This window comes from Diceros bicornis, chromosome X (genome assembly GCF_020826845.1).
Source record: "Diceros bicornis minor isolate mBicDic1 chromosome X, mDicBic1.mat.cur, whole genome shotgun sequence".
NCBI classification, from domain to species: Eukaryota; Metazoa; Chordata; class Mammalia; order Perissodactyla; family Rhinocerotidae; genus Diceros; species Diceros bicornis.
In genome coordinates, this window is record NC_080781.1 from 107,015,301 (window position 1) to 107,038,014 (window position 22,714).

The 22,714-nt window shown below is 36.4% G+C and overlaps 1 protein-coding gene across 2 annotated transcripts in view; it reads left to right on the plus strand.

Annotated features, from left to right (window-relative positions):
* The window catches only part of PLS3 (plastin 3), a 75,636-nt gene that overhangs the window by 15,589 nt on the left and 37,333 nt on the right, over window positions 1-22,714 (plus strand). Inside the window, exon 2 of one of the 2 annotated variants that reach the window (XM_058536559.1) lies at window positions 22,349-22,420. The exons of the other annotated variant lie outside the window; for it this stretch is intronic. The gene's annotated coding sequence lies outside the window, so the exon portion shown is untranslated. The remainder of the gene's footprint in view (window positions 1-22,348; window positions 22,421-22,714) is intronic. 2 annotated transcript variants of the gene reach the window in all.

Sequence of the window (22,714 nt, forward strand, 5' to 3'; positions counted from 1 at the left end):
TAACACCAGGCGGAATGATTCTACCCGCTTTATTTTTCCATATATTTTACCTGTTCTAATGTTCTAAGACCTGTTTCTTTCCACATACGTTTTTAAAATAAGCTGGTCTATGACTACAAAAATCTCTGTTAGGGTGTTAATAGGAATTGCATTAATGAATTAGAGTTTTGAGATTGCATGTGCAATGTTAAGTTAAAAATGGTAATTCCATTAAGGAAGAAAATTTAATTTCTACTATAATCTCATGTTAGGTCTTATTTTCTAAATGGTGCCTATTTTTATGATTTCTAAATCATTGAATGAATATTAACTGGTCATTTCTCTTCAGATGTAATTTGGATGTCTTTTTATAATTGCCAAAATTGAAGCTTTTTTCCCCCCAAAGGAATGATACATCCTTAATTTAGGTATATAACTCTCAAGTTGTAAATCATTGATTGTTTTTGAATTTAAAAATTTTTTGAAGAGTTACTTCCAGAATTTTTAAGACCCCCTCCCTCCATTGGATTTCTGTTTACAAGGTTTCTAAACCTATTGTTCTGCCTCAAGGAAAGTATGGTTTACTTCTTCTGTTGTTTCAAACAAATACTTTTCCCAAAATAGCAAAATAGAATATGCCACTGAAGCATTGGGATTTAGGGTATTGGAGTTTGGGATGCTTATGTTATTTGTGAATAGTAAATCTAAAGATTTAAGAGAAAACTTTGTGCGTTCTCATGCTTTGATCTTTGATTCTGCAAAATAAAATCTGAAAAATTACGAAAAGAATCTGGTAAACCTCTTAATTTAAAAAGCACACTTGGAAACTTACTCTTAGGTGTAAAAAAAAGAAGGAGACTGTTAAACTGATTAGAGCTGAAGAAGAACTCAAGAGAAAATGTCACCTTGTTGCTTTTGGGTGAGGAAGAAGTGAAAGAGATCATGCTTTAATTTCTGTCTTGCTTTCTCCAGATAAAGCTTTTCCACCCTTCTTTCTGTTTAATGATTCAGGGTGGAGGCACACACACACACAAAAACCTGGCTCTCTTTCCCATCCTGTTTATGTTCTAAATTGGCTTTTATTGTTTTAATAAAATTTATCACTGGTAGCCTAGAACATTATGAATATGGTATTAAGTGGTTAGACTTAGAAAGAAAGAATTTTAAAATCACAGTCCAATTATACTACCTTAAATACAGTTAACAGAATTCTCAGTAATGAAAACTTCCGTAAGTTAAAGCATAGGGGTCATAGTTTTAGTATAATCATTAGATTGAAATTTACTACCACTAATATCAGCAATTTGTTTCTTCTCCACCTACCTTCTTCTCCACCTGCAGCATAACCTTTGCTGTAATTGAAAAAAGTGTAGTTTAAGGAAGAATGCAATATAATCGTACTCATCAGAAACAGATATTCCAGCTTCTTTCTTCACATATAAGTTATCTGCATTTTTTATATTTATTTGGTCTAATGAGAGACTTTTAAAAGCTCATTCTCTAAAGCAGTGAATTCTCAGAGCCACTGAGCCTAGAACAGTATACAACTTCAAAAGAACCCTGCTAAAGGCTTTAGCCAGTTTGTGAGGCAATATAGCACCACCAGGGAGAGGGTTAAATTGGGAGAGGGAAGAAATTACTCTTGCGTGGATGATTTTTAGCAAGTGAAGCCCACAAAAGCCGTTTGATTTGTGGCAGAATTAATTATAATGAGACTTTTTAGCTGTACCAGGTAACAGATTGCCAAATAAAACACTGAGCAAGCAACATTGGTCAGTTACAATTGACTCTTTAGAAATCTGAGCCAGCATAGTGTTATATTTATGAATTCAACTCCATCTTCAAAGAAATACAAATTGGGGCATCTCAGCAAAAATAAAATTAATAAAATTTATGGGGCATCTCCCATACATCTGAATGGTAAGGGCATATAATACTTTATGAGACCATGGTGTTTTTGCAGCCAATCTTAAGGATAAATTGACATTGTGTTCAGGATTCTTTGTTGGGCCAAACTTAACAACGACCATTATGTTTAGAAAATAGCAACCATTGTTGTTGAATTAAACTCTCTCTGGAGATTAAAAAATTTTTAATTAAGCTAATAAAACTTTTTGTGTGTGTGTGTGAGGAAGATCAGCCCTGAGCTAACATCCATGCTAATCCTCCTCTTTTTGCTGAGGAAGACCGGCTCTGGGCTAACATCTATTACCAATCCTCCTCGTTTTTTTTTCCCCCAAAGCCCCAGTAGATAGTTGTATGTCATAGTTGCACATCCTTCTAGCTGCTGTATGTGGGACGCGGCCTCAGCATGGCCGGAGAAGTGGTGCGTAGGTGCGAGCCGGGGATCCGAACCCAGGCCGCCAGTAGCAGAGCGCGTGCACTTAACCGCTAAGCCACGGGGCCAGCCCAAGCTAATAAAACTTTAATGGCAACATAACCAAAGAAATTAACATAACCAGAGAAGAATGGTAGAAGCAGATAACATAGTGCATTTGTTGAATTACACCTGGCAAAGGAACCCTCAGCTGTGTAGAGCTGGTGACTATTTACTTGTCTAAAAAAGCAATTCCAGAAGTATACACATACACAAATTCGGATTTTTCAGCTAGACCTTTAAGTAGGCTGTTCATGACAAACTCTCAATGAAATGGAATTAATTTGTGTTGTGTTTTGAAAGTGTATATATGTGCTTGCTCAAGAATTACATGGAAGAATTAGACTGACATAGGGTACTTGGTGGTTCTTGAAGTGAATATTGGCAATCTTAAGGACGTTTTATTAGACAATGAGGCAACAATTTTTCTGGGAACATGTCTCCACAGTAATAGCGGACGACAGAAAATATTTCACATGCAAATATCTCTGAACCTCTTCAAGAATGCATTTAACACTTTGAAGCGATGGCAACATCTGGTAACAAATAGGAACCAGCGTCTTATAAACTATGGCTTCACGTTACCACTTCATCTGAATTAGTCATTTAAAGGGGTTTTATATGTCTTCCTAAGAACTGACAAGGTTAATCTTGGACTAGGGTAGGCAGGCAGGAAATGCTAACGCAGCCCTTTCTTTTGAAGGTTTCATTATTCCTTGTGAGGTCAAAAAGTAGTCGTTTTAAAGTTTAGAAAGCTAAAGCAGTGATATCTTGACACCTAAGTGAGATTTTTCTTTCTTTTTTTGTGTGGCAAGTTTCAGAGAAAACACTAAAATTCAGAGTTCTTTATACTTTCCACTCCACTTCTTTCATCTGAAATGCCTTTGTTTTCTAAAAGTGGAGAATTAAAAAAATCATTTCAACTGCCAATATGATCATGGATTCGGTGCCAGTAGAAAGATGTAACCTACTATTTGTTTGGCCACATTAGCTCTTAGGAATCACGTATTTTGTAGAGTTACTCAATGTAGATGTCTTTTATGTTTATTTGATTTGCATTAAAAGTGCTAAAAGTTTGCTCTTGATTATGTAATCAACCACTATAGCAAATGACAGTGAGTTTAATTCCTTTAGGATGCAATGTCATTATCATATATTGATTTAACAGACACTTATTGTCTACTGTGTGCCAGGCGATGTTCTAGATGCTTGAGATAGATTAGTGAATGAAACAGACAAATCACTGCCCTCATAGAGCTTAATAAATACTAAATATTAAAACACTAGAGCCATTTTAAGTAATTTAATGCTATCACTCAGCTTTTAAAGACTTTCACTGAATGAGTTTTGAGAACTCTTGCACATTTTATTTGAAGTTTGAATAGGGAAAAATTGACATTTTGTTTGGAATATATGGCAATAAGCTAGAAGCCGATAAAATAAATATCTGATTTTTTGATTCTCACTTTTATTTGTCATTTATCAGTGTTATAATTGAACCCCTTGAGTAACTGAGGAATGTTACTCGTTTAACTTGTGGATTTATTCTTTATGATGGGCTGAATTTGTATGGAGGAGGATGGTGAAAGGACCTAGTAGTCCTGGAAATTAATGTTACAGTGTGGCATTTGTAAACATTGTCTTCTGTCATTTGAAGCATTATCGAATACTTAATGCATTTAATGTTCACCACGGAAAATGAATGTATTGCTCAGTTATTTTTGCCTATGTGAGTAGTACAAGAGCTGACTCAAAGGAGATGACATGATGGTTCCTGTCCTGAAGTGAAATAAGATGATGGGTTGTGGTGGAAAAATGATGTGGTCATGCCCATATTTGCTCACATCTCTCGTTCGTTTCCTTTTATAGAGGAAAACCAAAGAGAGTCTCATTTCTTATTTTTTTGTTTCCTTTTCATGCCATTTTTCTTTCTTTTTTCTTAAAATTGCATTATAATGATTTACAATTCAGTTGGCTCAAGTTGTGCTTTGTAATAGCATAAGTACCCCTTAGAATGGTCATACTGGAGGCATTATACCCATTTTAGGGAATTAATTACATATATAGACACACACTCTGAGCCCCTTTGGGTGTGAAAGGCATGTTTCATAAATCTTTATTTTTCCAGATGCCATCTAATACAGTGCCTTTTACAGAGTGGGTGCTAGTCAGTATCTGTCTAGTGAATGAATGCAAGCCAGGAGTTTTATTTTTGCTTTCCAAAATACCAAATTCTTGTAAGCACACGGAATTTTTTAAAACTTTTTTTTATGGAAATTTTCAAACATACAAAGCAAAATAGCATAATGAACACCTCTGCTTCAACGATTATCAATATTTGATATTCTTGTTTCATCTTTTCTCCCCCCTTCTTTTTTATTTGTTGTTTGGGATTTGCTTTAAAATAACCCATGTATTATTTTACCCACAAATACTATAGTGCACTTAGTTTTTAATATTTTTAAAATAGTTATAATCTCTGCATTCCTGCAGAGTTTAACTTTTAAACCCTTTCTGTTCTAGTTTAAGATAGAGAAGGAAATTCTTACCGTTTATCAGAAGAAAAATCTGATTTGCTACATATGAGCTGGCTATTTTTAAGTAGTTTCATAACAAATATATTACCTTTCTTAATCTTTTAAAAATTTTTATTAAAAGTTTCTAAGCTGCACTATCATGATAAATTTATGTCTTATGGACGTGAACCTGATTCTGCAAAATTTGCTTTGGAGTAGATAAGCTGTAGATCGGTCCCCTCAGAATCGATATTAATAAATTAATTTTTCTTTTCACAGTTCAACAGCTACAGAACTCACATTAAAACCTATATATGTGATTCTGGTAATGTGTTCTCAGTTTTGAAATTTCTTGTTAAAACCTTCAGACCTTACTTTTTTTGTCTTTCTAAAATTGGATGACTACATCATAAATATTAGTAAATAAAGCACCAGTTCTCAAAAACAAATGTGGCATATGGGCCCTTGGGACCTAAAATTACTTGCATAATAACACTAAGATGTTATTTGCTTTTTCACTGTGTTGACTTTTGCAGTGGTGGTGCAAAAGCAGTGGTGGGTAACACTGCTGGTGCCTTAGCAGGAAGCAAGGCAGCGGCACCACATTGCGTTACTAGTCATTGTCTTCAACACCACTGGAAAGAGATGGTGTTGAACAGTTTCCTCACCATTGAAAAAAGACCTACAACATTCATTTCATTTACAGATGTCCTCGATGAAGCAGGAAAAATTAATTTTGTTAAATCTCAGCTCTTGGGTATACATCTTTTTAATGTTCTGTATGATGAGATGGGAAGCATACATAAAGCATTTCTGCTGCATGTGGATGTACAGTGGCTGTCTTGAGGAAAAGCACTTGGGCAATTGTTTGAGTTGCCAGCTAAACTAGCTGCATTTTTGCAAATAGAAAACCATTTTTACTTGAAAGATCGAATGACACATTAACTAATTATTCAGATCTGAGTATTTGGCAGATATTTTATCAAAAATGAACTAAATGTGCCTGTCACTGCAAGGAAAGCAACTGAGAGTATTTGTTGTCAATGACAAAATTAGAACTTTCAAGTAAAAATTCAAAGTTTTGAAAACTTGCATCAGCCACCAAGTGTCAATAATTTGACTTTTCTAATGAGATTGGTGGTGTTTTTAATGAAAGTGATTTGTCACATATTGTAAAATAAAGTGTCACAACATTTGGAAGATTTGCATTTGTCAAACGGTATTGTTCCAAATGATCAGTGCATGATGTTACAAAATCATGCATGGATAAAAAATTAAGCATTTAAAGTGCAAGGTAGACCAATGGATTTTAATGTAATAGAGTATGAAAAATTCATTGATATGGTATCAGATTCCACACTGCAGCTAACATTTAAGAAACTACCACTTCTTGAGTTTTGGTGTAGTATTATAAAGAAGAATATTCATACTTATCTGGAAAAGCTCTTAAAATACTTCTTTTAACAATGTATCTGTGGGAGGCCATTTTTTTTTCATATACTTGAACCAGAACAACATATTGCAACAGGTTGAATGCAGAAGCAGATATGAAAATCCAGCAGTATCAATGAAAATATAACTGTCATTGTATTAAGTTAAACAATAAAGCAATTGCAAAAATGTTAACAGGACACTCTTCTCACTAATTTTTTTGAAAATATAGTGATTTTTCACTTAAAAATGTTAAGTTAACATGTACCGGGTTTATTGTTGTCTTTAAATAGACAAATACCTTAAAATTTTCCCAGTCGTAATTTCTAACGTGATAAATGCATTGATGGATCTAACCCACATATCAAAAAGCTCTTTGGAGTCCTCAGGTCCTGAGGCCAAAAATTTAGGAACTGCTGAGTTAATTGGGTTTTTTGTTGTTGTTTCCTCTTCTTTTCTTTTTCCTCTCCTGTCTCCTATTCTTTCCCCTTTCCTTTCCTATCCTTCTTTTTTTTTTTTTTTTTTTAATTTTATTTATTTTTCCCCAAAGCCCCAGTAGATAGTTGTATGTCATAGCTGCACATCCTTCTAGCCGCTGCATGTGGGATGCAGCCTCAGCATGGCCAGAGAAGCGGTGCGTCGGTGCGCGCCCGGGATCAGAACCGGGGCCGCCAGCATCAGAGCGCACGCACCCAACCGCTAAGCCACGGGGCCGGCCCCCCTTCTTTTTTTGAATGAGACATCCTCAGGATAGAAAGGTGTAGAGCCTATGAGTTATTCCTTTGTATGATTTTATTAGCTATGAACAGAACACTGATGTCCTTTTTTTCCTAGTTTCATTGAGATATGATTGACATAGAACATTATGTTAGTTTCAGGTGTACAACATAATGATTTGATGTATGTGTATATTGTGAAATGATCACCACAATAAGTCTAGTTAACATCCACCACCTCACATAGTTACAATTTTTTTTCTTGTGATGAGATCTTTTAAGATCTGCTCTCTGAGCAACTTTCAAATATACAATTCAGTATTGTTAACTATAGTCACCATAGATGTCTTTAAAATCAGTTTCTTGCCCCATGTGTAGTTCAGTTGATAATTTTTGGAGGACTTGTACTTAAAACTACCTTCTGTTTATTTCAGCCTTTTGTGTTAGTGCCTTAGGACAAGGTATATAATTTAGTGTATAATAAGACAGAGCTAATAAATACTTACTGTTGAGAAGACATTCCTTGGAATATTGAAATTAAGATATTTTTGTGGCTTATTTTCTTCTCAAATGTGAAAAAAAATGATTACATAAACCAGGTCGATTTGATTGTTAAAACTTGACACATCCATGCAACAAGAAGTTTGTGTACCTAATACTACTCCTAGTATAAATTTCCTAAACTTTCCACTATAGTCCAAAATTACAGTGGCAGTTTGCTGCATGTTAATTTGGTTCCTGCTTTATGTTAGATCCCTGTACTTCAATGTTTCACTCACTGTGGGTGTTATTTGTTTGCTTTATAAGTCATGAAGTTTGGTAAAATCCTGTTTCATTAAAGGACAATAGATCAGTGTTATTGAGGTATGTCATTAAGCAGTGTGGGAGAGGCCTCCAATGTGTATGTCACACATGGAAAGAATATACCTGGTACTGGGTGTGGTGGGGAGCATGATGTTTGAATGAAGATTGGAAGAGACTAAAAATACTATGCCTAGATCTAGTGTTCTAACTGCATACTACCCTGATTTGTCTATGAAACACTCGTGCGACTTTGGGCGTGCCTCTTTCCTTCCTATCCACCTGAGGTGTGTGTGTGTGTGTACACAGGTGTGTGTGTGTGAACTTTTAACTTTATGGATTTGTTTGTAACATCTGAGAGAGAGAGAGAGAACTTGAGAGCTTTACGTGTGCAGATAAAACATAGTTTGGTTTCCATTGGCTTTCCTCAGCATTCATCATGGTGAATTTGGAATGCAGTGTAAAAGTTGTTTTCATTCTGTGACGTGCTTATAAAAATATGAAACATATTACACAAGCTTTGCCACCATTTTTCTATTCCCAAACCAATTTTCATTACCCGTAGTAAAAACAGAGATTCAGTTCACACACAGAGTCACACACATGCGCATAGCATACACAAACACACTCCTCCTCTTCCCCCAACCCAGCCCCACACATCCACACAGACCTCAGATGATGAGTGAGACATTTAGAAGGTTACAAAACGGGCCCCAGACTAAAACTGGCTGAACTACTGATGTGATAGAACAGTCTTTCAGGAAATGTCCTAGTATTTACTAAGTAGAAGATGTGCATTTTTGAAGGGAGTATCCATTTCTAGAACTTTCACCACAATGTTTTGTAGTTTAAATGAGTTCCATTCTGTTATGAACAGACTTTAAAATCAGCGACTTGGTCTTGACAGATTTCACTCCATCAAAGATTAGCCTTAGAGTTCAGAAAGCTAGAAAGCATGCACATTTCAGATGACCATGAAAGGGAAAGTCATGGAAGCCATTTCTAGGAGGCATTATCACTGAAGAAGTTAGTAGCACTTGGGACAGACCCTTCTAAGTGGTCTGCAGGGACAAATGTGGCTGAAGAAAAGGTAAGGCTGGGAAAACCCAGAATTTCTGCTCTAACATTGATCCTATCTTCTTACCCGAGACAATTTCCTGTGCCCCAATTTTCTCTGTCTGTAAAATGCATGATAATACGTACATGTATATCCTTTCTTCCAGTTAGCTCAAAGTGCTTGAGCGTTACTTTCTATCTCAGTTATTCCCTGACGATCACAGGCAGACGGTGCTATGCTTGTTTTACAAATGGTGAAATTGGGACTGGGGAAAGTTGAAGAGGCTTCACATAGTAAGTCAGCAGTGAAAACAGATGGAAAAACACACCCTCTGGCTCCTGCCGCTGTATTCCTTCTGTTTCTGAATTGTGTTGCCTTTTTGATATTTCATGAAGTTTTTGTTATTGATGAGATAAATTAAAGTGCTTCCACTAAAGAGACAAAATGTAATCCAGTGTCTGCTAATGGTGGTTAGTGATGAAGACAGGAGAACACTGCCTCATAATGTGGACTATCCCAAACCTTTTTACAAGTGAGTGCAGTGTGATTGCCTCCTTATTTTGAGAATTCAATATGTTATCATAAAGTGCTTCATTTTGTTTGTTTTATATTATTTATAAAGGACTGGAGTGTCTGTTATCCCACTTTCATTCTTATTACGTAGATAGAGCAGATGGTATTATGCATGTTATATCCCAGACAGATTATAATAATTTCCACCACTCACTGAGCACCTTGCTGGAGACAGATGCTCTTATGTACTTATATCGTCTCATTTAATCATCATAGCAACCCTGTGAAGTATGTGGAATTAACTCCACTTTTAAAAATACAAACCTAGGACTCAGGGAAGCTAAGTAATTTTTTTCAAGGTCACACAGACTTCCATTCCAGTCTGGCAGACTCCTAAGACCCTGATGTTGCCGTTGTATTCCATTTCCTTTCAAATGATTGGCTTGCTCTATGCCGGTATTCTAAATGGCCTCCTGAGACTAGCACAGTACTCCTATTGATTTTCTGTTCTCTCCCATAAACGGCACTCACAACTAACCAGTTGCTTAATTTAGCAATTAACTGATTAGAATTGCTAGACCAGTTAAAAAGCAAATTTCAATAATACGAACAGCAGTTATCACAATCTAATGCTTACCATGTGCCAGGCTCTGATCTAAATTTTGAACACATATTAAATCAATTTAAGTGTCACAACAATGTACAGAGTAGTTACTGTTATCCCTGGATGAGAAAACAGAGGCACAAGAGCTTAAGCAACTTGTCCAAGGACACACACAGCTAGAAAATTGTGGAGAACAGATTTGAACCCAATCTGGCTCCAGAGCTCTTAACTACTCTGCAGGACTGCCTCTCAATAGAAAATTCAGTTCAGCAAGTATTGGCTTACTTCCTATATGCTATGCCAGTAGAAAATATAGTTCCTACACTTAATAGCTTGCATTTTCAACCCAAAACAAGATGTAGATACAATAAATGCTATAACACCTAGAATGTGGAGTGTAAACGTTGTGTGAAGGCGTGAATAAGTATGGATCGAAATGAATAATAGAGAACGTTAAGTGGTCTGAGACAGTTAACTTGCCTTTCTAAGTAATGTACTTTACTACGAACAAGTGATTTGGGCACTGGGGAGAAGATGGTTCCATGTGTTCTAAAATAAGCAGGTTACTTGGCTAATGTTCAAACTCTAAATAGGTATGTGGGTTGTAGCTGTTTGACCTGAACCAACTTTAAATTCCCTTGTGCTCTTGCATGATTTCAGTGGAGCTGGGATGAAAAAATTAACCTATCTCTAAATATTGTGAAGTCAGAATTTATTAATACTTGGCAAATACTGTGGGGCTGACAGGAAGGGGATTCGTAAGTATTGTATCATTCTTTTGTCAGGGTGTTCTCTTTTTCTAGCAGGAAGTGTTACGACTTGCTCTCTAAAGTTGCAATTGTAAGAAGAATGTTGGGTTTCCAGATTGGCGTTCTGGGCGTGGGAGGTTCCTTCTATTAGTGCTTCGAGAGAAAGAAACAGGTTTGCTCTCGTCTCACAGAAGGGTAACTATTTTAATATTATTTTCTTAGGCTCTAACTTTTAGATTACTGAATATTAAAGCAGAAATTTACTTAAAAAATCTTGGAATTCTTATTATGTGTTTGGGTAGTTAAACATTTGGAGACACTTTCTAAATCTTATTTATTCAAGTAGAATCAAATTTGTCTTAAGAGAAATTTTTGAAGTTTAGAAGCTAATCTGTTCTCTGTATATTCTGTCTTTTCTTTATTTTGGGAATGTTTTAGGGACTTTGTACTTTTTTAAAATTGGTTTTGAGATTCTAATTATATAGCTGTATCTATCAAGTTAAATACCCAAAGGTTTAAATGTAGAAACTATTACTTTTTGTCTTGGGTAAGAGGAAGATGGGATTTCAAATGCCTTTGATTTTTGGTAAATGGTTTTTCAAAATTCTGTGAAATAGAAGTTGAGGTAGCTGTCATGACAGAGCATGTCATGATTAGATTGGTATTCTCCTCCTACAAAATGACTTATGACACAGTTGTCCTAGTGTTTGTTTATACTTTACAAAATACATGAAAATCATTGGTGCTGAAATCTTGGTGGTGTTACTATAACATGATAGTGATAGTGATTTCCAGTGCTCACAAGCTCACCAGGGTTTTCCGTCACATGGTGATCATAGAAGTTTTATTTTTCCTTTTTTCAATACAGCTCGTTATATAAATCCCGACTCTGCGTTAAAGGTAACCTCTCAGATTGGTTGTATTTAGTACACTCGTATGAAGTAAAAAAAGTGAAGTATGAAACAAAAGAGTTTAGTTTTCTCAGTTAACAAGTACTATATTTGAGAACGTATAAGCAAGGTGTGTAACACTGCAGGAGGCACTTGCAGCGGCTACTAGATAAGCTTTCGGCTTAGCTCAAAGTTTAAGCTGCAATTGTAACTCTAGTGATTTCTGAGTTGCACATCATATTTTGTTTTCAGTTGAAGTATGTTAACTAGTCTCATCTTGCCTTGTGATATCTGTATATATATACCTGAAGGTTGCCCTTGGCTTCAAAGTTATTTTTCATAGGAAAGGAGAATGGAAATACCCCTCAGATGTGAAGGTTAGTTAATTTCGTTAGCAGCAGATATATTTTTTTATGAATTATTCAGATATTTTTGGAAAGTGTCCAAGTTTACCTAGGAAATATGGAAGGGATTAGACCTTTTAAAATCCATGGAGTTAATAAACCTTAGCTTTGTAAAGATAGGGGAAGGAGAGGTGTCATTTTGTTGTGTCTTTGAGTTTGATGTAGAATTCTTCATCACAGGAGAAGGGGCTTTTAGAATGTGAGATGTACATTAAATATCTGCAAAACTCTTGCCTGGCAATAATTTAAAGAATGTTTTCAATCTGACTAAATTGAATTGAATGTTTCTATTATTGGAAAAGTTATTAACTTATTTTTAAATAGCCATTGCTTTAAGATCTTATCTTTTTTTATCAAGACCAAAAGAGGAAAGGGAAACTTTTACTTAAAATGGAGATATTTGATAGTCCTCCAGGAAATGACACAGGATTGGGCACCCTTTGGGATTTAAGTGACTCATAGATATTGGTACTTGAAAAAAAGATCAATTAGAATGTAGCTTATGCTAGATTCTAGAATAGAATAGGGATATTTCCAGAAAATGAACTCATTTCTTAATAGCTATGTAGGGTGAAATCAAGGGATGTCTGGGGTTTGCTTTAAAATAATTCAGAAGAGAGAGAGAGACAGGGAAGGAGGGGAAAAAAAGAGAGAGGACAAGAAGGGAGAATAGATGTAGCAATTGTGGGGAAATCCTAATAAATGTAAAATCTGGATGATGGGTTTATGGGCATTTGTTGTACTATTTTCTCTTTTGTATATATTGAAAATTTTCATAACAAAAAATTTAAGTATAGCTTTAGTTTGAGGCAATTTACATTCATTTCTAAATGTTACTTTTATCTATAAATTGCAGGTTTGTCAAAACGTGATTTGTGCATAATGTATATTATTATACAGGTGAAATGTGGTGCTTGGTTGCCAAAATTACGGCAAGTAAAAACTGTTGCTGAAAAAAAACTTTCTGTTTGACTTTCAGCTAACTTCAAAGGACTGTTGCAAACATCTTGAAGAGTTTTGGTATCTTGAAGTATTAAACAAGAGTAGATAGTTAAAGCATGCTAACAGGCCAATTGCATGTGAAGAATGTGGGAACATTAATATGTCTTGACTATTTTGTTCACAGCTTTCTCTGTAGAGTATGCATTTTTAAAACCACGTGAGACAGCTATTTAGCCTGCATTATGTTTAAGTCCGTTCACTTTCCCTACTTGCCTCCATCAGAGTTTATTTATTCAACAAACGTTTGGTAGGTGTTCATTGTGAGCCAAGATACAAGGTCAGGTAAGATCCCAACCCTGCTTTCTAGGAGCTCACAGACTAGTGGAGGAGATTGAGGAGTAGATGGTCATTACACGCTGAAAGGGAGTTGCTGGTTAGCAACTATGACTCTATAGTGCATCTCCTTTAAAACAAGACAAACAGAAAATTTGAGATGGCTTAATTAGTTGTAGGTATTAGAGAAGTAGGAAGAGGGCTGAGAGAGCTTAGTTGGACTCTGTGCAGTCCCCCATGCGTGACTTTGCAAATAACAGCCATCTCTGCTCTCCTGCCCTTCTTAATAATCCTTCCTACCTCTCTCATGCATCTGTAGGCATTGTTGGAGCAGCATACATGCGGGAGATAGCAATCTCTTCTTCACATTAAATAGTAAGCTAATGTTTAAGTCTCCTTAAAGTTTTTGGGTGTATCCAAGGCAAAATTGCAGTTATGGGTAAGCAGCTACTTGGGGTTGGATAAAGGGTAGAGTTAGCCTTCAGTCACTGATAGAGCCTTCCAAAGTTCGTTTCTCGATTTATTTGGAATTTGAAACATATTTTGTCATGGAAATAGTAGGTAAGGTTTTTCGGGTCACTTCACAAATGTCCCTGAAATGGTATCCTATGTTACCTGAAATGAGACTTTTCTTTTTTTTCAAAAAAGTAACTATCTTTATTTAAATAATTAATACATATGATTCAAAATGAAAAATTTGAAAAGGTATAAATTGAAAAGTCTCCCTCCCTCCCTGTTCTGCTTCTGCCTACCTCCCCCGCAACACTGTAACCAGTGTTATTAATTTCTAGTGCATCTCGCCATCTGTTTTTATGCATATGTAAGTGAATATTATGTGTAATTTGCCCCCACATTTTAACAGAAATAGCAGCATATTATATACACTGTTCTATACCTCGCCTTTTTCCCCTAGTGAACAGTACATCTTAGAAATCTCTGAAATGAGACTTTTTGTGTTCATATTATTTTTTTGTGTTCATATTATTTTAATCTAAATGAACTGTAGAAGCATAGTTGCTAAATATATCCAGATTTATGTTCCATCAGCCAGCTGCTTTATTCTCTAGTCCCGAATACTGTATAACCTAACAGCGTATATACCAGTGCCTCATGGGAAAATACTGTCAGTTTTATTTGGGGTTATCTAGTGGTGTCCTCTGTTTAGTTTTACCAATTTGCGGCTGAAATGTCAGGTAGAATTACCAGGAGATGTAGGCCTGAAAAATAACCTCGCTAAGTAAAGTATGCTGTGCATGTCAAATATTGCTTTCATAGAAGTTTGCTCTCCACATTGACTATAACAAGCAATTTTTAATAATGCTGAGGTGCTAGAATCATAAACAGTAAAATCCTTCACCCCTTTTCCTTCTGCTTTAACGTCTCCTAAACTTTTAGGACTAGGAACCTGTGACATATATGAGGACATTCAGGGTGTAACTCACTTGTTTTGACTTTCAGAGCAACAAATCATTAAATTGAGAAAGAAGCATATAGCCTCTTAAGCTATTAAAATTTCTCCTTTACTGAGATTCCATTAAAATTTTCTCAAAGGAGGCAAACAGAACTCCAACCGCTTGCTTCTTGAGAAAAATCAGTTGTAAGGTTACAAACTAATCACTAAAAAACTATGGGTACCATAGTGACAGCTTATGCATGAAAAAAAAATCCTAAATAAAAAGTAAGTCACATAGATACTTGAGTGTTTGGTTATGTTTATACTAAGTTATTAGCACTGATACAATTGGAGTGGTTGTTCACAGTACTTAGCATTTAAGAAGCAGAAATTAAGCAATATTAAATACAGTGAAGCAAAAGCATATCATAAATAGGAATAAATGTGCCACAAGAGAACGTAAGCATTTGTGTGCCTTTTTTTTAAGAAGTATGACCTGTTTTATTGTCAGTACCCATTTAACACCAATGTTTTGAAGAAAGAAATTTTAGAACTCTAAAATGTAAAGTCTTTACTAAACCTGTTGTTTTACACAATTACAGTTTTGGTGATTTCAGTTCAAGAATTAAGTGAATCCCTTATCCTTTAAGTAACGAAAACGAGTTAGTATTAGCTAGAGGGGTCACTATTTACATTTTGTGGCAACAGTTCATATTTCTCAATATCATGGTCACATTTGTCAGGAGCTTGTAAATTGTCTTCCATAGGCTATAATAGGCATGGGCCTTCTTTCCACAAGGCGGAGTGTGGCCTCTTTGTTTTTGTTTTTATGGTAAGAGTAGTTAATTATCTTCTCTCACACGCTCTTTTAATTTTATATTTGCCGCACAGCTCTCTGTCTTGGGCAAAGTCACTTAACTACCCTAGGCTCTTGTTTCTTCCCTAATACAATTTCAGTAATCATTGGATATTGGACATGCTGGGACTTATCACTACCCTCGATACGTTGCGGTCAGTTGGAACATTTTTGAGCCATGCCTCTGTACCCAGCATCCAGCAATGGATTATTATTGTGGGAGTGTATGAGAAGAAGATGAAGTTTAGACTCTGTTTTTGAGAAACAAACAATCTTGAAATAAGACTTTCAGAGCAAGTAGTTAAACAAGTATTTGTGTGCTGTCGATAAGGAATGGTTCTCTTTTATTGGGGAAGTTTATTCTCTTTGACCAAGTTTGAGGATCTGTGTGGAGGAGGCAGATGAACTGAAGCAAGTAGGATGTCCCAGCCAGACTGTCCTCACATGCACTTATATAACTATAGGAGAAAGTCTGTAATTAAATTGCTAAATTTTGTGGCAAGATTCTAAATCCTGTGGGGGTTGAAGAGAGAGATCAGCAGGGGGTGGACTCATTGCGAAATGTGGTTTGGGAGAGGATGAGGCTTCTGATGAACCTTGAAGAGTGAGTAGAATTTGGATAGGGAGAGAAGAAAAATTAAGAGGAGGGCATTATAAGTGTGAGAGGTAGATACAGAGAGAGTCCTTAGTGGGAGAGAAGGAAAGAGGAAGTGGGGCAGGGTAAAATGAAAGGTACTGATGTAGGAATTAACAGGACATGTTCAGGAGGATGGCTGTGATCCAAAAGCTAATTTTGAGTATTGTTGAAAGGTAAAAGTGGTTAGATGTGACTAGTAGGACCACCCTAGAGGACCTGGAATAATAGGCAGAGATTAGCTAATCTCTGTAGGCATAAGCAATTATAGCTTCCTAAAAGGGGACTGACATGATCAAAATGGTTGTGGACGATATTTGACTCAAAAGATATTTACTGAGAATGCACTGTATCCATGCATTATACTAAATGCTATGGTGAATACAGAGATGAGTAAACTGTATTTCTACTCTAATAAGTTTATAGTCTTGTTGGGAAAATAAATCCATTCAATAAGCCATTCTTGAGGAGGCTAAGTATATAGCATCATGGCTGAGAATACTGACTTTGGTGTCAGGCAGACCTGAGTTTGAGACCTGGCTCTACTTCTCTCTAGCTGTGTGACTTTGAGCAAGTTACTCAACTTCTCTAAGCCTGTTTGCTCTTCTGTAAAATGGGAATAACAGTATTACCTGGTTCATAGAGCTTTTCTGAGAAGTAACTTACATGATGTATATAAAGCGTTTAGCACAGTCCATATAAATAATGAGTCCTCCATAAATGTTAGCTGCTATAATGTAAACTTACAATGATATGTTATTATATTATCTTAATTATTTTTATTATTACCTACTCTGTAGACACTGGGAATAGGGGCTGGGAATATGAAAATGAATGGGATATGGTCCCTTCCATCAATGACTTTTATATAATAGTATTAAATGCTATCCTTGTGGTAACATATTTTCTCATTCAAAAATTGGTACTTATAGTCTGACGGTAAAACAAGGTATTGAAAATTGGAGCTTTCTGAAAGAATCCAGCACTGGCTGTAATAAAGAAAGCACACAGTTCTGTGAGAGTACTGGGAAGAGAGAATTTTTATCTCAAGTGGGGACAATCTGAAGAGACTTCCTCAAAGATGCTTTTGAAGAGTAAATAGGAGGTGGGTGAAGAGCATTCCACTGGAGAGAACCACAGAGGAGAAGGAATGGAGGTGGAAAAATACACGGCCTGCTTGGGGGGGAATAGGGTATCTTTATGGAGTGTGATTCAAGGGTGCAGTGCGAGTAATGGGAAGTAACATTGGAAAGATAGGCAGATATCAATACAGAAAAGTGTAGGGCCTTGAATGTTGTGCTTAGAAGCTGGGTCTTTCTTTTGTATGGAATATGTTATAGATCTGCTCCTCAGGAAGTTAGCTGTGTAAAGATCACACTGAAGGGAGACAAGCCTGTAGATAGATCAGCTAAAAGCCTTTTGGAATAGGCCAGACAGGAGATGATGAAGGATGTGATAGAAGAATCCAGAGTGCTTAGTGATTTACTTCAACCTCCCTTTGTTTCCTGTGGGCAAACTTTGGTCTCAAATTTGTAAACGTGGAGACTGAGGAAAGTGGGGAAATTGAAGAGGAGACTTGATTTGGCAGGAGAGAGAGTTGCAAAGGGGGGAAATAATGTGGCAATAAGTTCAGTTGTAGACACTTAGACTTTCCTGACTGGAGTCCTCCTCACTTACCTTCCTTCTCAAGTCCAGATTTTGAGTGTAACCCTTCTAAATTGGACTCTGACCTTCTGCTCCAATTGTGTCTGTCACAAACCCTAGGCACAATGCTCCAACCACACTATCTTTCTCCAGCTCCAGAATATCATCTCTTTATGTCTCTGTGCCTAGAATGCCTTTACAGTGATGTCTATCTGAGGAATTCTACTTATGTTCTAAGATAAAGTTCAAAAGTCATCTTCTCTGGAAAACCTTCCCGGACGCCCACCACTCAGTAGATATGACTATAATAGCATGATAGCACTAATATTATGTCTTTGTTTTTCTATCTATTTCCCCCACTAGACAGTAAGCTCTTTGAGAGAAGGGGACTTTGGGTCCTAGTTCTCTCTATCGGCAGCACCCAACACAGTGCCACGTACATACTAAGCCTTCAATTATGGGTTGAATATAAATGAGTAAGTTGGTGAATATGGTAGACATTCAAATGGAAATCTTCTAAAGTTATTGGACCGGAGCTTGAGTAATCATAGTACGAGTAGATGAGCTTTAGCTCACTCAAGAGTGTCGCACACCTATCTGGCCTGGAGACTAGTGCTGTTGACTTACCTAACTAGGGAAGAGGCAGGGTGGCAGTTTCTGTTGGTACAGGTAGGTTTGTGAAGTGTGGGTGTTCCAAAGCACGGCTCGTTTTGGACTGAGGAAGGTGACAAATACACTTTTTTTGTTGACCACTGTTGAATTGTTCACACATAGTAGTGGCAATGTCTTTTTTTTTTCTCATTTGTAGTGAAATAATGTATTCTTTCATGTTTTGGCCACCCTTTGTTGCTCTCTTCTTTATGACACGAGCTTAAGTATGTGTTGCCAAATCTCTGATTTAAGTAGTCAGCCTCTCTTGCCCAATTCTACTTACCGGGCATACTGGTGGCTGGGATCAAGTCTGTGGTGAATATCCCTGCTTTTATGTTTTAGTTGCCTTTCGATTTCAAGAAAAAAAATATGAAGTTCATAATCAACTATAATTATCTATGGATGAGTTTCCCAATGTGTATGCCCTGCCTCCTGACCCACGTGGTACCGAGTGACACAGAGTAGTAAATAGATTATTTAGTCAGCTGCATTCCTAAGGTGAATCGCTTTAGGGGATGAAAACAGGCACCCCTCCTCATCTCCATCAAATTCCTTTTTGAATTTGAGTAATAGTTTCAGGTAGTTAATTGTAGCTACACCTTTCTCAGCAAAGATTTGTGTTCGGGGGTTTAAGTATAGTTAAGTGAGCCAGTGGAGTGGTTTCATAATTGCCGTATTGTTAGTCAAACTCTGTAATTAGGGATGACTTCATAGGCATAAGATTCCTCTATGGGTGACGCCCTGAATTCAGACCCAGTTGTACACCATATCCTTTTATGAAAAAACAAACAAACAAGGTTTTGTTTGCTTTTGTTTTATTCCCTTATTTGAAAATCTGTTTTCCTGTGTCTTGGATGTTTAGGGAGTGAGCGAGTTTGCTTTTTTTCTGCTGCTTTCCCTTTATAGAGGAGGCAGGCACAGGCGCTCGGGAGGAAACAGAATTTGGGACAGATCAAAGTGCTTTGCAGATGAGAGAATTCAGAAAAATGCAGAGATCTTGGCAGCTTTTATTTTTGATTAGTATTTCATTTGCTAAATTTAAATGGAGGGAAAATATATTTCTATTTTTTTTTTAATATCAGCACGCTGTCTCTCTGTCTTCCTCCATGTAAATAAAGCTCACTTTTGTGGGAAGACAGACGGGGAAAAGGACATATTTCGAAAGTCAGACTTTCTTATTTGTCAATCACGTACTGTGAAATTGAAGTTAAACTTTTATTCAGCAAGTAATATTTACTTTTTACCTCTTCACCTTTTATCTTTCATTGCTCATGAAAAAAATGTGCAAATTGGGAGGAATGTGACAATATTGACAAACTGTTAGCTATTTTTAAAAGTGGTCCGAAACATTTGAAGTAAAATTTGTACTTTTTTTGTTTTATGTCTTCTGGCCACTCTTCAAGTTGTGTTTAGAAACTGGCCTTATGAAGGAGCCAAATTGAATCATGGGTAAAAAGTGGCTGAGAGGTTTTCTTTAGGCCCATCCTTCTTAAATTACTTTGATTGAAAGCTTATAATTGTTATATATGAAGGACATCTATTATACTCTGTAGTCAATAATTATAGGGCAAAGGGGATAACCTTTCATATATCCCATTTAAAAAGTTCTTAGTAGAACTTATGCCTTATATATATATAGCCTCTCACAATTACTTAGACATTCATTTATTCCCCATTTTCTTTCATTAAGGATTTCAACTTGCTGTATAATACTTTATACATAATTTACAATGTGCCTTCACATACGCCATCTTTAATCTTCATGAGGACCCTGGGGAAGTAGGTACTTATCACTATTTTCAAATGAAGAAACTGAGGCTCAGAGAGATTAAATAATCTTGCTTATGGACACACCGCTAGGAAATAGCAGAGTCGGGGCACTAATTGATGTCTTGTGATTCCACATCCACATCCCACAGTCTCTCCATTATAGCATGCTACCTCCTTGGGTGAGGATTGAATGAAGTGTCTACAGGGCAGTAATGATGTCAAATCCTGTTTTGCTTCGTAAGCCCCAGTCTGGAATGTTTTAGTTGCTTTGAGTGAAAAAGGCCCTAAAGTACGACTGCCCCATGAAGAGGAATAGAGCTTCCATAATTTTAGTTTGTAAGATTTTAATTTTTAAAAATCTGATGATGCTACCTACCTAGCAGTCTTTCCTAAGTTATTTAAATGTGATGTTTTCTCCCAAGATAGTACTTAATTGTTTGATTTCCTTAAAGATACCCTCAAGCACAAGCACCTCTGAGTAGTCTTAAGGACAAACCTTGTGTGGGAAACATCTGCATTAAATAGCTAATTTAAAAATTGTGATTTTTATCAGCTAAAGCATATATTGTGAGCCTTTTAAATTTGACTTTGTGTTTCTTAGTTTTAGCTCAGGTATTACTGGGTAGCATTTATTTATTTACTTTCAAATAATTATAAATAAATGAAATTTATTTAAGTGAGAGACTCCTAAATTATTCTGTTATCCTGGACCAAACTTGCCTGGAAATGTTGTTTTGGGGCTATATGCCTGTTCCAATTCTTCCTTTTATTCTTATTCAGGTGTGCCTCTTCATGTCTCCTGTAGATGACAAATCTGAGTTACAGGTGTAAAAGAAGTCATTTTAGGCTTTCATTAAGACAAGTTAGACAGGAATAAGAAATTAGACAACTTGGAAGTATATTTTGGGTTTTGTTTAATGCTGTGTTGTATTAGTATATATATATTTTTTTATAATTTTATTTATTTATTTTTCCCCCAAAGCCCCAGTAGATAGTTGTATGTCATAGCTGCACATCCTTCTAGTTGCTGTATGTGGGACACGGCCTCAGCATGGCTGGACAAGCAGTGCGTCGGTGCGAGCCCGGGATCCGAACCTGGGCCGCCAGCAGCGGAGCGCGCGCATTTAACCGCTAAGCCACGGGGCCGGCCCTGTATTAGTATATTTTTTTAAGTAAACAGGTGCCTTGAAATCATTTCTATGAGATCTAAGTATTTCCTAATTTAGTAGGAAGAACAACAGCACTGCTTTCCTGGCCTACCTGAGAAGGAATTAATACTCCTGAAAGTCTCCAGAGCCTTCTCCCTTCTATACTTTGTTTTGCAGCCACTAACTCACTTTGTATCAAATTATAATTATTTATATATGTTTGCCTTCCCCAGATTGTAAATTCCTTGAGGGCAGGAGCTAGGCATATAACAGATGCCTAAAATAGTGGTAAAATTGTGTGAGGATAGCGGAGTGTGTGTTGAGGAGGAGTATGAAGAACAGGGAGAGATTTCTACTCGGTTCAGCCCTGCTGCCTGCAAAGGGGCGAAGTGGGAGAGAAGGATTTAGTCAGAACCCACTAGTCAGCAGGGATGAAAGGGGGGTGGGAGGATGGGGAGGTGTTATGTCCAGAACCATCTCTGTCTAATTTTCTCTTTTGTATAGAAGCAATACAGTAGTATGAGAATAAAATCAATTGTCTTTTTTTTAAAGTCACATACTTTAGATTATTACTCACAAACTGCCCAAACTGGAAAGGACCTTTAGAGATAAAGGAGAGGCCACATGTTTTGGATTTTCCGAGACGGTGTCACTTTCAGACTTTCTGTGCGATTGTTCTACGTGGTATAATTCATGGACATGGGAAATAATTTCGTATTGAAAACATGATTACTTAAAATATGGGTAAAGAAAATTGGAGTAAATCTTGTATAGTATTTTTATAATCAGGAATGTTGAACATCATATTAGTAAAATATAGAATACTTTTTTCAAGTACTGTCATTAGGTTGCAGCTTAACTTATGAAAACCTGCTTTTTACTCTTAATCTTTAAAATGCATGACTTGATAGCTACCTGAAGATCTTTGTTTACCTTATAGAGCCTCTGAAAGGTGTTTTTACTCAACTTTCCTGAGAAGTTGTCTGTCTTTAGCGTCATCTTAAAATCACAGGTAAGAAAAGTTTATGAACAGACAAATTCTGTTTTATGTTTTTTAAAAGTCTATTTTTATTTAATTTTGTAAAATACCAGTCATTGTGAACATGTATTGCGTTATGGTGGAAACTTAGCTAATAGTATCATACGGCCGTTTTAAAACTCAGAGATTTGAGAAATCTGAGTTTGAATTCCAGTTCCGCGGTCTCTCCGAACCTAAGTTATCTAATAAGAAAAAAGGAGGTAAGAATATTTACCTCATTAGGCTGTTTTGAGTGTTCAGGGAATTAATATGAATATGGATTTATCT